The following is an 18,747-nucleotide window of genomic DNA, read 5'->3' as shown; positions in this document are numbered from 1 at the left end:
ATCCACTTCACATGTCTTCTCAAAACTTTCCATTCAAATTAATTCCATTACTTACATTTGTAAACTGCGGCACCCCAACATAACAGCCCTGACAAAATAGCCCCTAGACAAAAGTAACACATCACAAGAAAAGATTATAAACAACAAGTGAACTCTTCACTGATTTTTTATTTATTTTTATTTATTTGTTACATTTGTATCCCACATTTTCCCACCTTTTTGCAGGCTCAATGTGGCTTACATAGTATCGGAATTTACTGTTTCCGGTGTGAACACATATATTGTGCTGTTGTGTTAAGATGAAGTTTATATGGCAAAGCCACAGAATAGTCGTAATGTGGAAGAGTAGTGTTGTGATCATATGTGCTTTGGTTTTCTTGTGTAGCCCAGGTTAGTCTTTTATGTTGGATCGAGATGATATGCCTTTTTGAACAGGGTGGTTTTTAGCATGTTCCGGAAGTTTAGGTGGTCGTAGGTCATTTTCACTGCTTTAGGTAGCGCATTCCACAGTTGTGTGCTTATGTAGGAAAAGCTGGATGCGTAAGTAGATTTGTATTTAAGACCTTTGCAGCTTGGGTAGTGTAGGTATAGGTATGATCGTGTTGATTTGGAGGCGTTTTTGGTTGGCAGGTCGATTAAGTCTATCATGTATCCTGGCGCTTCACCATAGAGAATTTTACTACTACTACTTAACATTTCTAGAGCGCTACTAGGGTTACGCAGCGCTGTACAGTTTAACAAAGAAGGACAGTCCCTGCTCAAAGGAGCTTACAATCTAAAGGACGAAATGTCAAGTTGGGGCAGTCTAGATTTCCAGAATAGAGGTAAAGTGGTTAGGAATAGAGGTAAAGTGGTTAGGAGCTGAAGGCGACATTGAAGAGGTGGGCTTTGAGCAAGGATTTGAAGATGGGCAGGGAGGGGGCCTGGCGTATGGGCTCAGGGAGTTTATTCCAAGCATGGGGTGAGGCAAGGCAGAAAGGGCGGAGCCTGGAGTTGGCGGTGGTGGAGAAGGGTACTGAAAGGAGGGATTTGTCTTGAGAGCGGAGGTTACGGGTAGGAACATAACGGGAGATGAGGGTAGAGAGGTAAGGAGGGGCTGCAGATCAAGTGCATTTGTAGGTTAGTAGGAGAAGCTTGAACTGTATGCGGTACCTGATCGGAAGCCAGTGAAGTGACTTGAGGCGAGGGGTGATATGAGTATATTGGTCCAGGCGGAAGATAAGACGTGCAGCAGAGTTCTGAACGGACTGGAGGGGGGATAGATGGCTAAGTGGGAGGCCAGTGAGGAGTAGGTTGCAGTAGTCAAGGCGAGAGGTAATGAGAGAGTGGATGAGAGTTCGGGTGGTGTGTTCAGAAAAGAAAGGGCGAATTTTGCTAATGTTATAGAGGAAGAAGCGACAGGTCTTGGCTATCTGCTGGATATGCGTAGAGAAGGAGAGGGAGGAGTCGAAGATGACACCAAGGTTGCGGGCAGATGAGATGGGGACGATGAGGGTGTTATCAACTGAGTTAGAGAGTGGAGGGAGAGGAGAAGTGGGTTTGGGTGGGAAGACAATAAGCTCGGTCTTGGCCATGTTCAGTTTCAGGTGGCGGTTGGACATCCAGGCAGCAATGTCTGATAAGCAGGCCGATACTTTGGTCAGGGTTTCCGCAGTGATGTCTGTTGTGAAGAGATAAAGCTGGGTGTCGTCAGCATAAAGATGATATTGGAAACCATGAGATGAGATCAGGGAGCCCAGGGAAGAGGTGTAGATTGAAAAAAGAAGGGGTCCAAGGACAGATCCCTGAGGAACTCCAACAGAGAGCGGGATGGGGGTGGAGGAAGAACCATGAGAATGTATTCTGAAGGTACGGTGGGAGAGATAAGAGGAGAACCAGAAGAGGACAGGGCCCTGGAACCCAAATGAGGACAGTGTGGCAAGAAGTAAATTGTGATTGACAGTGTCAAAAGCGGTGGATAGGTCGAGGACGATGAGGATGGAGTAGTGACCTTTTATGAACCATGGTGCAGATTTTAAAGGCAATGCGTTCTTTGATTGGGAGCCAGTGTTTTTCTCGGAGGGTTTTTGCACTTTTGAATCATGTTTTTCTAAATATGAGTCTAGCTGCCGTGTTTTGAGCAGTTTGAAGTTTCTTTAAGGTTTGTTCTTTGCATCCTGCGTAGATTCCATTGCAGTAGTCTAGTTGGCTAATTACCATTGATTGTATCAGGTTACGAAAGGTACCCTCGGGAAGTATTGTTTCACGCGTTTGAGCTTCCACATTGAGTGGAACATCTTTGTGGTGGATTTTACTTGGCTCTCCAGTGTTAGGTTGCGGCCAAGGATTTTCAGGCTGTCTGAGATGGGGAGGGTGTGACCTTGGGTGTCGATGCTTGTGGGGTAGTCCGTGCTGTGTTGGGATGAGAGGACAAGGCAGTGTGTTTTTTTCTTTATTGAGTTTTAGTTGGAATGCATTGGCCCATGAATCCATGATATTCCGCCTTAGCTCAATTTTGTTGGCGATTTCTTGCAGATTGGTTTTGTAAGGGATGTAAATTATTACATCGTCTGTGTAGATGAAAGGGTTGAGGCCTTGATTGGCTAGGGACTTAGCTAGTGGGATCATCATTAGGTTGAAGAGGGTCGGTGATAGCAGTGATCCTTGTGGTACTCCACAGTTTGCTTTCCACTGTGATGATATGTTAGAGTTTGACTTTACTTGATATGATCTTGTGGTTAGGAAACCTTTGATCCAGCTGAGTATGTTTCCACTGATCCCGAACTTATCTAGTAGACTTATTAATATATTGTGGTTTACCACGTCAAACGTGTCGAATTGAAGGAGGAGGATACTTTTGCCTATTGATATTTCTTGTTTGAATTTGGCTAGGAGAGTGAGTAATACTGTTTCAGTGCTATGGAGGGGGCGAAATCCTGATTGTGATTCATGTAATATTGTGAATTTATTTATGTAATCTGTGAGTTGTTTGGTTACCATGCTTTCCATCAGTTTAACTGCCAGTGGGATGGATCCTACCGGTCGGTAGTTGGTGATGTCGTCAGTATTTTTTTCTTGGTGTCTTTTGGTATTGGAGTGAGTAGAATGTTGCCATTTTCTTTGGGGAAGCGACCTTGTTGTAGCATGTGGTTTAGGTGGGATGTGAGGTCTGTTATGAAGCGTTCCGGGATGGATTTCAGTAGGTAGCTGGGACAGGTATCTAGTTTGCAGTGAGAGTGGGAGAACTTCCTGATAGCTTGGGTTACTGTTTCGGCGGTCAGGGGGGGGCAAAATTTGACCTAACTAAAAAAAGGCTCCTACCAGCATTGCATTGTGTAAAGCATATATAAATAAACAAAATTCTACAGCTACCAACTGGTATTCATGATCTGCTCTGTTGTTTAAGGAAACTATTCTTCCATAAATATGTTAATTAAAAAAAAAAAACAATATTGTCATCATTTGCATTGTTTTACCAACCTTACCCTGTTTGGCAAGGTAAAAAAAAATGCAGTGCGGTATTCTGGGCAGCCTGATCATGCCCTTTTGTCGGGGTGGGGGGGGGAGCTAATTTGTCAAGGGCTATATTGTGGGCAGGCCGTTTTGACAGTGGCCGTTATGTCAGGGGCATGTCGGGAGCTTTTTTGTCAGGGCTATTTTGACCGAGTACCATAAACTGCATACTCTGAAGCTCAAAACGGACACAGCACATAAGAAAATGCGACATAATGTGCCTGACACAAAATATCACATCCACAAGCAACAAAAAAGGAAAAGGAAGACACAAACCATGAGAAAATGAAAATATTACAGAAAAATATGACAAACGACATCTGACTAATTAGCTGACATCATGACAACTGAATCTTGGCAGAATACGACATCAGATTACACCTACGCAGAAACTGAAAATTTGAGGACCTAATGATTTCTTGTTTAGAAATCCTGTCTCTCTCTCTCTCTCTCTCCAATCCATTTTCTGCACAGCTTAACAGTCTCGCAGCAGCAACCCATTAAAACAGAACCCACTGCTTATCGGTACAGGGGTTTGACTACCAGGTTATCAAAACTGCTAATAACCAAAGGTGGCTTGTGGAGAGACAGCCTTCTCCAAAAGAGCACAACCCTCTCCTCCACAAACCACTGACAGGCTTGTTTGCCAAAGATGCAAATATAGCAAATTTGTTTAAGGAACAATGAGCTGCTGATAGGAACAGGCCACACTTCCTGACAATACAGAAAGAGAAGTGAGTATGTCCCACTGGCGGATGCTGAATGAATCAGTTCTTTGGGTTCCCCCCCCCCCCCTTTAAATACATTTTCATCTGGGGAGTATCCCAGTCAAACACTGCAATCAATCATATTTCTTGTGCAAGCTGTGAAGGAGGACCTGCAGACGACAATGTACCTCATTAGGCGGCTGAAATGCTAAACTGTAAAGATATTTGCAAAAAGACATGCTTATGTGAAAACATTTGCAAAACGGACTGAATTTTTTTTTTTTTACAAGCCGAGATCCCTTTTGTAAACAGTACATTTTTGTGCAAAGTCTGCTAAGTGCAAAGGATTATTATTTTTTTTTAATACTGCATTTAAGAGTTGCTGTGACGTTCTATATGCAAAGGAGCTCACTAGTGCAGAATTCAGCAGCATGTGAAAATGTACTCATGGCCTGGTTTTCACAAAAATGATGAGCTCTGGTGAAGTTCTGAACTGCAGTTGCCCAGCCCAACCAAGACTTCCAGATCCTGCAGCCCCTATAGGGGGGAGGGTCACTGTTGACACCATGTGAATGAATTTGTAGCCCAGGATACAGGCTCCAGACCGCACTCTGGTACATGGCTTCTGGCGGCAATGACTGGCATGGAACAATTTATTTATTTATTTATTTGTAGCATTTGCAGCGCTTTTTTTCTAGCAAAAAAGGTGCCGGTACTCAAATGCCAGGCCACCCTTCAAGGGTGGGGTGATCGCTGAGGGACCCACCCCACAATAGCCAGGCCTACAACCAGTTACAGAATCTACGACAAGGCAGAGTTGGTGTGTAGAGCCTAAGCTCTTCCATTAAAACTTGGGATTCGTGGGTCAATTTTAGCAGACAATGGAAAAGGTGCCGGTACTCAGTACCCCCTCAAAAAAAGCCCTGAGCATCTGTATCCCACATTTTCCCACCTATTTCCAGGCTCAATGTGGCTTACATTGTTCCGTATTGGTGACCACCAATTCCGGAAAAGAGAAATACATAGTTACCATAGAGGTGATAGAGTGGATTCAGGGGAAGAAAGTTCATTTTCGTGATGAGAAATAAAAGGTATAGGATTAAACTTCAATCGTGATAAATTAGCTTGAACAATCAGGAATAATAAAACTTAAATCATGATAGATTAGTTTAAACAATCAGAAAATTAATTATATAGAACCTTATACAGAAACACTGCACTCTCCTTACACAGCTTTAGTACAGGTCCCTGGTTTGCATTTACTTGGGAGAGAAATTTGGAAGAACTATTATCAGGGTTAACAAAAGGTGGGAGGTCTGGTCTATTAAAACAGGGAAAATAGACCCCAAGTTATTAGAAATTGGAAGGTACTAGAATCCCGTCTGAAAGAGATTTTAACCATTTGCTTTTGAATAGGGAATTGGAACATGAAACTTCCTATTAACATCCAACCCCAGGGCTTCCCACACCTGTCCTGGGCCCCCCGATGCTCAAAGCTCCGGCTCTAAAGCCAACAGCGCAAGAACAGCGCAGAAACCTAGCCCTGTACCGCTCAAAGCAAATAGCATTCAAATGTTATGCGTGCTAGTAAACCAAAAACACGGAGGAGAAACGTACCAGGCGACATGTACAAATTTTCATGGTAAGCACAGCTCTGGTTCGCATGTCCAGGCAAACCTAGACGTGCAAGCTCACATCGGCACCATTCTTCTGTGCTCTTTGCAATTACATTTTTGAAAAGGCTCATATTTAAGTGCAGGACAACAGGCATCGATGTGTGCTTTCACTTTCAGTTTTGCTGGGACTCCTACACGTGTTTGTTTCTCACTATCGGCATTCAGAGGCTGCACGGGCTTCCTTCCACTTCAAAAAGAACACGAAACCAGCAGTTTAATGTGAGAAATGCAGTAGAAATCCTCTCCTCAAAACCTTGAGTGTCATCCCTGAGCTGGCAGTAAGTTTTCAACGTTAAGGCCAACATTTGCTTCTACGCGGTCTTCGGAGCACTGGGAGGGAATCGTCCCCAGAAAGTGCTTTCGATTCTTGATAAAGCTGTCGGGCGAAACATGACGCCATGTCGAATAAAAATCCCCTTTGAAAACGTTCTTCAACAAGACAACTGACAACATTTGAGATATAACTGAGGAAAAAATTCTTTTTGAAAACTGTCTGAGCTAAGTGGCATATCTGATTTATGATTGTAGAAGAAATTTTGAGTAGTTTTGAGATAACACATAGTAACATAGTAGATGACGGCAGAAAAAGACCTGCACGGTCCATCCAGTCTGCCCAAGAAGATAAATTCATATGTGCTACTTTTTTTTTATTTGTACTGTCCTCTTCAGTGCACAGACCGTATAAGTCTGCCCAGCACTATCCCCGCCTCCCAACCACCAACCCCGCCTCCCAACCACCAGCTCTGGCACAGACCGTATAAGTCTGCCCAGCACTATTCCCACCTCCCAACCACCGGCCCCGCCTCCCACCACCAGCTCTGGCACAGACCGTATAAGTCTGCCCAGCACTAGTCCCGCCTCCCAACCACCAGCCCCAGCACAGACCGTATATGTCTGCCCACACTAGCCCCGCCTCCCAACCACCAGCTCTGCCACCCATTCCAGGCTAAGCTCCTGAGGATCCCTTTCTTCTGCACAGGATTCCTTTATGTTTATCCCACGCATGTTTGAATTCCGTTACCGTTTTCATCTCCACCACCTCCCGCGAAAGCAAACGTAAAAATTAAAAAACTGAAGGCCGGTGACGACAGGAGAGTGGCAGCCAAGAAATCATACAGCTTCACTACTCCGTTTGACTGAGGTCTTCGAAAAAAAGGGAAAAAAAATAAGAATTGGGTATATTGCATAAGAACCTTTTTGAATATTGCTGAGTATCTATCTAATAGCTTATGTTAACACCAGAGCCTTCACCTTTCGTTTGCTAGCGTTAGGTTTTGAGAATCAGGCCGCTGGAGAATCCACAGGACTCAGGTTTTTAGCGTATCCACAATGAACGTGCATGAGATAACCTGAGACTCAATATAGGCAAACTGATCGCATGCTTGTTCATTACGGATATGCTGAAAACCTGACTGCTATGGAGCCTCCAGGACAGGTGTGGAAAGCACTGTCCTAGCCACTTTCTTAGAAAACCAATACTATCCTCGAGGGCCGCAACCCAGTGGGGCTGTCAGGATTTCCCCAATGAATATGGATCACAATTACAATCTAGGTCTCAACTCTATAATTAGTTACACATTATATTACAAATTACTCACTAATAACTGTTTAACATTTTAAAATATATTTCTTTATTAATAGATCAATACAATTTTCCTAAAATAAAATCCATTCCCTTAACCCATAGTTATTAACCAATCCATACACCAATACATTTAAAACCAAACAATTCTCCACATTACTCTTTCAATACACGTTCAAATAGCATATATCTGGCAATCTTTTACATCAATGTGTGATCATAGCTCTTTAGTCATGTGTTAATCCACTGCTCCAGAGTCTCCCACAAGATTCAGCCTTGCTTCAAATCAGACTCATTGAATCACCAACTTGTAAAAGAGTTCTGTCCTTTTTTCCAACAAACCATTGTAACGTTAGTGATAAATCTTGAACAACCATTGATGATGTCAGTCAGCAACATCCAAAACTGTCCATTTTCACCATAAGCAGTTAAACAGTTACTAGTGAGTAATTTGCAATGAATATGGATGAGATCTATTTGCATATAATGGAGGAAGTGCATGCAAACAGATCTCATGCACATTCATTGGGGAAATCCTGAAAACCTGACCGGGGTTGCAGTCCTTGAGCACCGAGGGGCCCTTTTACTAAGCCGCGTAAGCGTCTATGCGCACCCAATGCGTGCCAAAAATGGAGCTACCGCATGGCTCTTGTGGTAATTTCGTTTTTGGCACGCGTCTGATAACGTGGGCCTGAAAAATAATCTTTGCGGACGTGCGTATCGGACGCGTGCCAAGTGGCATTTGACGCACGTAGGTCATCACCGCCCGGTTACTGCGTGAGACTTTACCGCTAGGTCAATGGCTGGCGGTTAAGGTCTCAGACCCAAAAATGGACATGCGGCAATTTTCATTTTGCCGCACGTCCGTTTTCAGCCAAAAATTTAAAAAAAGGCATTTTTTTTACAGGTGCGCTGAAAAATGATTCTGCGCGCGCTCAAAGCACACGCCTACACTACCGCAGGGCGTTTTTCAGCGCACCTTAGTAAAAGGACCCCCAAGGCTGCCCACCCCTGCTTTATCTGAACAATGTCACACAGCTGCTTCTTCGCTCTACCTTTTCCTGCTCTCGTTTCTCTGCGAAGCTCTTATGCCTCGGCGTCTGGCTCAGTCCTAAACTCAGATCACCCTTCCCTTCTTTAATCTTTGTGGTCATAAATACAGTTACTAGAACAACAGGTTCCAGGTGGGGCTCAGGGAGCACCTGCATAAGCATGTATATCCAATTTCCCTAATCTTACATCTTAAACTTCTCCCGAAGCACTCGATCATCTGAGGAGGTCATGAGTGCCTACACCAAGTTTCCACCCACACTGCAGCAGGATGTGGTTTTGAAATTAAACAGGCCGAGTCTCTCTATGAAAACTTCCTTGTGGATGTTAAACAGTTTTATTTTTGGACTTCAGGCTGCCTGCAAATATTTGCCCTGCAACAGGTACATAATATCCCGGGAGGCATCACACGTCTACAGTCCACATGAAGATGGTCTGGATATTAATGACAGCACTAAAGGAAGGCAGAAAATAAGAAACAACAGGCTCAGTTCGGTGTTGTAAATGTAACAGCGTCTACCACGCACCAAGCGGCCACCGGGTTTTCAATCATCCAAACGCTGCAATAAAGCAGAATACACAGGAAAGGGACAGAAGCAGTGTTTCGTGTTCCTTCGTAAATTCCTTACACACCAAATGCGAATGCTTGGACATTCAAGGTGAGCGTCCAGGAACTGTATACAGTAACAGACACACAGAGACTTTCCACTCAGCTACTCATGGAAGGCTAAAGGGACCGAGGGGCGCGACAGACATATTCAAACATTTGACAAGCTTCAATAGAATACAGGAAGGTGACTTTTTTCCACAGAAGAGGACATTCGAGGAGAAAGGGTTATGATGTAAAGTTGCAGGGTAAAGAGGTTTGAGGAAATGTGACAAAACAGTGCTGTACTCAGGGGGCGGAGGACGCAGGGAATAACCTACTGCAATAATAAGAAGCAACCAAGCCCACGGCAGAACTTGCACAGTGGTAAGGCTAGGTGGGGGCCAATAAGTAAAGAAATACAGGAGGCAGTTCAAAGTAGTAGATGACGTAGATGACGGCAGAAAAAGACCTGCACGGTCCATCCAGTCTGCCCAACAAGATAATTCATATTTGCTGCTTTTTGTGCATACCCTACTTTGATTTGTACCTGTGCTCTTCAGGGCACAGACCGTATAAGTCTGCCCAGCACTATCCCCGCCTCCCAACCACCAGCCCCCTCCTCCCAACCACCGGCTCTGGCACAGACCGTATAAGTCTGCCCAGCACTATCCCTGCCTCCCAACCACCAGTCCCGCCTCCCAACCACCGGCTCTGGCACAGACCGTATAAGTCTGCCCAGCACTATCCCTGCCTCCCAACCACCAGTCCCGCCTCCCACCACCGGCTCTGGCACAGACCGTATAAGTCTGCCCAGCACTATCCCCGCCTCCCAGCCACCTGCCCCTCCTCCCAACCACCGGCTCTGGCACAGACCGTATAAGTCTGCCCAGCACTATCCTCGCCTCCCAACCACCAGCCCTGCCTCCCAACCACCGGCTCTGGCACAGACCATATGAGTCTGCCCAGCACTATCCCCGCCTCCCAACCACCTGCCCCTCCTCCCAACCACCGGCTCTGGCACAGACCATATAAGTCTGCCCAGCACTATCCCCGCCTCCCAGCCACCTGCCCCTCCTCCCAACCACCGGCTCTGGCACAGACCGTATAAGTCTGCCCAGCACTATCCCCGCCTCCCAACCACCTGCCCCTCCTCCCAACCACCGGCTCTGGCACAGACCATATAAGTCTGCCCAGCACTATCCCCGCCTCCCAGCCACCTGCCCCTCCTCCCAACCACCGGCTCTGGCACAGACCGTATAAGTCTGCCCAGCACTATCCCCGCCTCCCAACCACCAGTCCCGCTTCCCACCACCGGCTCTGGCACAGACCGTATAAGTCTGCCCAGCACTATCCCTGCCTCCCAGCCACCTGCCCCTCCTCCCAACCACCGGCTCTGGCACAGACCATATAAGTCTGCCCAGCACTATCCCCGCCTCCCAACCACCTGCCCCTCCTCCCAACCACCGGCTCTGGCACAGACCATATAAGTCTGCCCAGCACTATCCCCACCTCCCAGCCACCTGCCCCTCCTCCCAACCACTGGCTCTGGCACAGACCGTATAAGTCTGCCCAGCACTATCCTCGCCTCCCAACCACCAGTCCCGCCTCCCACCACCGGCTCTGGCACAGACCGTATAAGTCTGCCCAGCACTATCCTCACCTCCCAACCACCAGCCCCACCTAGTTGTATGAAACCTTAGAGGGAGGAAATATTAATGCACAGGAAGAGCTGGAGTAGGACTGCATCAGGCTTCTAAAACGACTGGGTTAACCTGCACAGAGCAATTACGATTTTACAACCCTGAACAACAGGAATCTGATATTCACAAAGCACTCAACTTTTTAACAAGCAATTATTGGCACTAATTAGATTTAATTGGCATTTTTGCATGTAACGTTTTGGCACGGGATCCGCACCTAAAATTTATGTGTGATTTGTAAAAGGAGGCGTGGAAATGGGTGGGTAATGGGCGTAACAGGGATACTCCTAAAATTAACGTGCATTGTTACAGAATATCGTGTCCAATTCTGGTCGCCGCATCTCAAAAAAAAGATATAAAAGAATTGGAGAAGGTGCAGAGAAGGGCGACGAAAATGATAAAAAGGGATGGAACGACTTCCCTATGAGGAAAGGCTGAGAAGGTTAGGGCTCTTCAGCTTGGAGAAAAGGCGGCTGAGGGGTGATATGATATAAGTCTACAAGATAATGAGCGGAGTAGAGCGGACAGAGTGGCCTAGTGGTTAGGGTGGTGGACTCTGGTCCTGGGGAACTGAGGAACTGAGTTCGATTCCCACTTCAGGCACAGGCAGCTCCTTGTGACTCTGGGCAAGTCACTTAACCCTCCATTGCCCCATGTAAGCCGCATTGAGCCTGCCATGAGTGGGAAAGCGCGGGGTACAAATGTAACAAAAATAAAATAGATACTATTGGAGATTCTACATGGAATGTTGCTACTATTGGAGATTCTACATGGAATGTTGCTATTCCATGTAGAAGCCTGCGCGGCCACATTGGTGATCTGCAAGGGCCGACTTCTACATGGAATGTTGCTAGTGGAATAGCAACATTCCATGTAGAATCTCAAATAGTAGCAACAGTGGAGGAGTGGCCTAGTGGTTAGGGTGGTGGACTTTGGACTTTGGTCCTGGGGAACTGAGGAACTGAGTTGGATTCCCACTTCAGGCACAGGCAGCTTGTGACTCTGGGCAAGTCACTTAACCCTCCATTGCCCCATGTAAGCTGCATTGAGCCTGCCATGAGTGGGAAAGTGCAGGGTACAAATGTAACAAAAAAAAACAAAAAATAGAACCAGGGGACACAAGATGGAGCTAGAATATGGCAGATTTAAAACAAATAGGAGAAAGTTTTTCTTTACTCAGCGTGTAGTTAGACTCTGGAACTCGTTGCCGGAGAATGTAGTGACAGCAGCTGGCCTTACGGAGTTTAAAGGGGGTTTGGACAGATTCCTGAAGGAAAAGTCCATTGAGCATTATTAAATTTTTTTTTTTTTGGGGGGGGGGGGGGGGGTTGCCGGTTTCGCGAAACCTGGATTGGCCACTGTCGGAGACAGGATGCTGGGCTTGATGGACCCTTGGTCTTTTCCCAGTATGGCGGTGCTTATGTGCTAATATCGGGGCTACGCACCACATTTCAGCTGGTACTAATGGTCACGCCTAACGTTAGGAGCGATTCCAGGGCATAACCGCTATTCTATAAACCGCACCTAGCTTTAAGCGCAGCTTACAGAACAGCACTTTTATCGGCGCCATATATAGAATCTAACCCTTAGTGCTGATTCACGCAACCAACTTTGGGCACGCGGGCTTACACCAAGTGAAACCTGGTGTAAATCCTTGTGCGCAAGTCGAGTACAAACCCAGAATTCTATAACATCGCAACTAAATTATGGGAACACCCCGACCAGCCCATGTCCCTCCCATCAGCACGCCCCCTTTTGGGTAGCATGTGAGAAAATTTCGGCACGCAACTTTATAGCAAAGTCCACACAGATCCAAATAAATGCCAATTAACACCAATAACTGGTATCAATTGGCTTGTTAAGTAATTACGTTGTGCACTCATCTCAGAATCACACCCAACATTTGGCAAATTTCAGCGACTTTCAAAGAATCTGGGGGTACTTGCAAAGCACTATATGTAGAGCTAAGGGATGGAGTTAGGGCATTCTAGGGACAGTATCAACTATCTCACCGATAGTCAAAACGATTTCGTCAGCCGGAAAAGGCCGCCAACCCGTTAAAACGCTTGATCGTGGCTATCCAGTCATTGTCAGCAGCACTTAACGGTTAGCACTAAATTCAAAAGCAGCTAATGTGGGCATTCCAGGGGTGGAGTCGGGTTAAGTATCGATATTCAGCCCCTCGTCGTATAAGTAAATCGCGTAAATTGGGCTGCATAAATAGCAATCCTATCTGTAAGCAGTTTGGCTTATGCGGTGAGAGGCTGAAAATGGGCTTAACTTTGTGTAGTACCGCAAGCTGCTGCGAGAGGTCACGGCAGCCATTTTAGACCGGTGCCGCAAGGAGCAGGAGCGAGGGGGCTGCGCTCCTGCCCCTAACGACCCAGCTGGACTACCAGGGATACAGGTAGGCCGGGAGAGAGGGCCTGCCTGCATGGCTGGGAGGGGGCGTGGGGTTTTGATGTGGACTGGGGGTTTGAAAGAAGGGAACACTGGCAGGGGGGAGTTGAGGGGGCTCTGGGGCTTTATTTTAAAAAAATTTATGCGGGCCTCAACTTATTCTTACTTAATTCATTTTCAAAAAAGTAACTAAAAAATTCATTTTTTGAAAATGAATTAAGAATAAGCTGAGGCTAAGCTAGGACTAAGCCCTGATGTAGGTTCCGAAACATGGACCGTTGGTGTCGGTCCTTTAGCGATACAACATTCTACCTAACAAGATAAGTAGCTGTTTTATTATTAACTAGTAAAAAAGGCCCGTTTCTGATGCAAATGAAACGGGGGCTAGCAAGGTTTTCTTCTGTGTGCATGTGGGAGTGTGTGTGTCCCTGCCCTCTGCCCTCTCTCCCTTCCCCTGTGCTCTGTCCTCTCTGTCCCTTCCCCCCTCGGAGTCGAGTCCTTCAGTGTTATGTTTCCTGCTGTGCTGTGTTTGTGTTACAGAGCTAGTGAGGGCTTCTGCCCTCTCTCCCTTCCCCTGTGCTGTCTGTCCTCTCTGTCCCCTCCCCCCTCGGAGTCGAGTCCTTCAGTGTTAAGTTTCCTGCTGTGTTTGTGTTACAGAGATAGTGAGGGCTTCTCTCCCCTCCCCCCTCTGAGTCCTTCACTGTTACAGAGAGAGCGATTTGATTTCGTGCTTTGCTGTGTTTTCCTTCACTGTTTGTGTTACAGGGAGAGCGAGGGCGGGGCAGACACTCATGGGGAAACCGGATATCTCTCCCCCTTCACACTTCCGGCTGGAGGCTTCATTAGAACGTTGGTGGTGCCTTTTATATACAGAGACTAGTAAAAAAAGGCCCGTTTCTGAAGGCAAGGAAACGGGCACTAGCAAGGCAATCCCCCACCCTCCCTCGCTGTGTCGCTCTGTCTCCTCCCAGCCTCCCTGGCCTGCCACCCACCCAGTTCAAGGCCCCCTCACGCCCCTCCCACCGAGTTCCAGACTCTGCCCTCCCTCAGTTTTCAACACCCCCCCCTCCGCGTTATGGACTCCTGTACCCCCCTTCCGCAACCCTGTCGACCCCCCTGTCTCGGCGAAAACCGTCCCCCGCCGCCGTCAAGTACCTGTGCTGACGGGGGACCCCAACCCCCGTCAGCCGAAGTCCTGTTCTGGCCTTCGTGTGGCGTTGCTTCCTCAATCATCCTCTGTTCAAGTTTCTGTGCGTGCGTCTGACGTCAGACGCACGTACAGGAACTTGAATGTACATTAACCGTGTACATGCCTATAATATCCCTATAGGCGCCTATTTAAAATCATGTAATGACTATATCATAAAAACACTCTGTAAGCCACATTGAGCCTGCAAAAAGGTGGGATAATGTGGGGTACAAATGCAATAAATAAAATAAATAAATACACGGTTACAGCACGTGCTAATCGTAGGTGCGTTAAAAATGCTAACATACGAAAGGCTCATGAAGTGAATGCGGAATATTTCATGATAAAAGGGGGGAGGGGGGAAGGGGATGAAAGGGAGGGAGATATTAGATAAGGGGTTAACTGCGATACAAATACAAGTTATTATTCTTGGAAAGTGCAGATAGCGGGTAATGTTCATTGTTGTTTATTGTTCTATTTTGATACAAGGATTATGTTAAAGACAGTATTAAGGGGGGGAAGGGGGGAATTGGGAAGGAAATTGTAAATCAAATTTGATGATAATGACCGCGGATTAGTGTACATATGACTGACAAAGTTTAAACTGTTATGTACTTAATCAAATGATTGTGTTAATCTGTGGCATCATCAATAAAAACTTTGAAACATAAAAATGCTAACATACTATAACGCAGCTTGGTAAACAGGGCCCTTAGATTGCTAGTCTTTGGACCATCCCACTCATGGCAACAAATCAACATACATCATCAAAAAAACCCAAGCATATAATAAACCTCATTTTGAATCAGTACCACTGTCTGTCATAACCAACAAAGCTGTCTCATTTAAAAATCTCACCTAATTGTAATGCTACTGCTTGCTCTGCCAATTTCCAAAGAAATCTGTCTATAATTCTGTTGAACAAATGGATCTAAATCATTCTTCTTCTGAACAGGGCCTTACAGCAGCTTCTTTTCACTGTGCTGGGAAAAAAAAAACCCTTCCTACAAAGAAACATTAACAATATAAGTACATAAGTACATAAGTAATGCCATACTGGGAAAAGACCAAGGGTCCATCGAGCCCAGCATCCTGTCCACGACAGCGGCCAATCCAGGCCAAGGGCACCTGGCGAGCTTCCCAAACGTACAAACATTCTATACAATCAAGCCATTGTGACATCACTAATGAGGTTGGCTCTTATTGGTGGAATGAGCCACTATGACATCACAATAGGTTAAATCACTGCTCTATGTAATAAAAGTGAGCCACGTAGAGGACATAAGTAATGCCACACTGGGAAAAGACCAAGGGTCCATCGAGCCCAGCATCCTGTCCACGACAGCGGCCAATCCAGGCCAAGGGCACCTGGCGAGCTTCCCAAACGTACAAACATTCTATACAATCAAGCCATTGTGACATCACTAATGAGGTTGGCTCTTATTGGTGGAATGAGCCACTATGACATCACAATAGGTTAAATCACTGCTCTATGTAATAAAAGTGAGCCACGTAGAGGACATAAGTAATGCCACACTGGGAAAAGACCAAGGGTCCATCGAGCCCAGCATCCTGTCCACGACAGCGGCCAATCCAGGCCAAGGGCACCTGGCGAGCTTCCCAAACGTACAAACATTCTATACAATCAAGCCATTGTGACATCACTAATGAGGTTGGCTCTTATTGGTGGAATGAGCCACTATGACATCACAATAGGTTAAATCACTGCTCTATGTAATAAAAGTGAGCCAAGTAGAGGACATAAGTACATAAGTAATGCCGCACTGGGAAAAGACCAAGGGTCCATCGAGCCCAGCATCCTGTCCACGACAGCGGCCAATCCAGGCCAAGGGCACCTGGCGAGCTTCCCAAACGTACAAACATTCTATACAATCAAGCCATTGTGACATCACTAATGAGGTTGGCTCTTATTGGTGGAATGAGCCACTATGACATCACAATAGGTTAAATCACTGCTCTATGTAATAAAAGTGAGCCAAGTAGAGGACATAAGTACATAAGTAATGCCGCACTGGGAAAAGACCAAGGGTCCATCGAGCCCAGCATCCTGTCCACGACAGCGGCCAATCCAGGCCAAGGGCACCTGGCGAGCTTCCCAAACGTACAAACATTCTATACAATCAAGCCATTGTGACATCACTAATGAGGTTGGCTCTTATTGGTGGAATGAGCCACTATGACATCACAATAGGTTAAATCACTGCTCTATGTAATAAAAGTGAGCCAAGTAGAGGACATAAGTACATAAGTAATGCCACACTGGGAAAAGACCAAGGGTCCATCGAGCTCAGCATCCTGTCCTCGACAGCGGCCAATCCAGACCAAGGGCACCTGGCAAGCTTCCCAAACATACAAACATTCTATACAATCAAGCCATTGTGACATCACTAATGAGGTTGGCTCTTATTGGTGGAATGAGCCACTATGACATCACAATAGGTTAAATCACTGCTCTATGTAATAAAAGTGAGCCAAGTAGAGGACATAAGTACATAAGTAATGCCACACTGGGAAAAGACCAAGGGTCCATCGAGCCCAGCATCCCGTCCACAACAGCGGCCAATCCAGGCCAAGGGCACCTGGCAAGCTTCCCAAACGTACAAACATTCTATACATGTTATTCCTGGGATTGTGGATTTTTCCAAGTCCGTTTAGTAGCGGTTTATGGACTTGTCCTTTAGGAAACCGTCCAACCCCTTTTTAAACTCTGCTAAGCTAACCGCCTTCACCACTTTCTCCGGCAACGAATTCCAGAGTTTAATTACACGTTGGGTGAAGAAACATTTTCTCCGATTTGTTTTAAATTTACTACACTGTAGTTTCATCGCATGCCCCCTAGTCCTAGTATTCTTGGAAAGCGTGAACAGACACTTCACATCCACCTGTTCCACTCCACTCATTATTTTATATACCTCTATCATGTCTCCCCTCAGCCGTCTCTTCTCCAAGCTGTATAGCCCTAGCCTCCTTAGTCTTTCTTCATAGGGAAGTCGTCCCATCCCCGCTATCATTTTAGTCGCCCTTCGCTGCACCTTTTCCAATTCTACTATATCTTTCTTGAGATGCGGCGACCAGAATTGAACACAATACTCAAGGTGCGGTCGCACCATGGAGCGATATAACGGCATTATAACATCCTCACACCTCTTTTCCATACCTTTCCTGATAATACCCAACATTCTATTCAACACACTGACTGACAAAAGAACATCCACAGATTCTGTAACTAGGAATGCAGGAAAGGGGATCAGAAAGAGCACCTGAGGCTTTTGTTCCTTTGTTTTTAAGTGAACCAACGTCTTCTTGGGATACAGCATCACAAAAATCAAAGCTATTGTATGCACGCGGACACAAACTCTGGACCAGACAGTACTCGCTGCCCCACATCCACTGAACTGAACACCCTTCTCCTAAGGAATCTCTAACCACTCTCACTTTCATCACCGGAAAACGCAACAAACTGCGACAGCCTTAATCATGTCATTATCCGAAGGGCACATAGTTCCTATCATCATACAGCTGTAGCCTCTTTACAAGTTTAAATATCTCTTCTGGTTTATTAGGAGGTAATTGCAGGTTCTTTGTGAAAAATGTCTTCTTCTCTTCCTTGGCCCGCGTTAAAGGTATTTATTTAGTTATTAGGATTTATTTACCACCTTTTTGAAGGAATTCACTCAAGGTGGTGTACAGTAAGAATAACGACGCTTCCTTAGGTCCTGCAATCCACTGGTGTCCAGAAACCTGCCATCCAGAAACACCACAAAATCTGCACGATCACACCTAAATCTCCACTACCCAAGCAGCAAAGGACTCAAATACAAATCCACCTATGCAGCCGGCTTTTCCTACCTAAGCGCACAACTATGGAACGCATTGCCAAAAGCAGTAAAAACCACGCTCGACCACCTAAATTTTCGGAAAGCACTAAAGACAGACCTGTTCAGAAGAGCATACCCCACCGACCCAACATAAAAATGACTGTTCACTTGCGACACAATGCAACCAAAGACCGCAACGGACATTACCTGACTCTTCTTCCCCCTTTCTCCCTCTACGTTCCCCCCCCAGCTGTACCTACCATACATGTACCCCATTCTACCACAATATCACTGTGTATTCATTCATACCATGTATTTGTTCAGACCGGAATCGGCTAACGCCGTTAACGGTGATATGCAAGCCACATTGAGCCTGCAAAAGGTGGGAAAAGGGATACAAATGTAACAAATCAAACATATAAAGGGCGAGTGACCGTACTCACTCGCAAATGCGCAGTAGAGACTTCCCTCTCTGCCCCGCCCCCACTTCAATACGTGATGATGGGGGCGGGACAGAGAGGGA

At 46.1% G+C, this 18,747-nt stretch overlaps 1 protein-coding gene across 1 annotated transcript in view; it reads right to left on the bottom strand.

Annotated features, from left to right (window-relative positions):
* SYNE3 (spectrin repeat containing nuclear envelope family member 3) overlaps window positions 1-18,747 on the bottom strand; it is a 138,806-nt gene that overhangs the window by 117,196 nt on the left and 2,863 nt on the right.

The sequence above is a fragment of the Microcaecilia unicolor genome, chromosome 9 (assembly GCF_901765095.1).
Source record: "Microcaecilia unicolor chromosome 9, aMicUni1.1, whole genome shotgun sequence".
NCBI classification, from domain to species: domain Eukaryota; kingdom Metazoa; phylum Chordata; class Amphibia; order Gymnophiona; family Siphonopidae; genus Microcaecilia; species Microcaecilia unicolor.
This window is presented reverse-complemented; position numbering and strand designations above follow the sequence as displayed.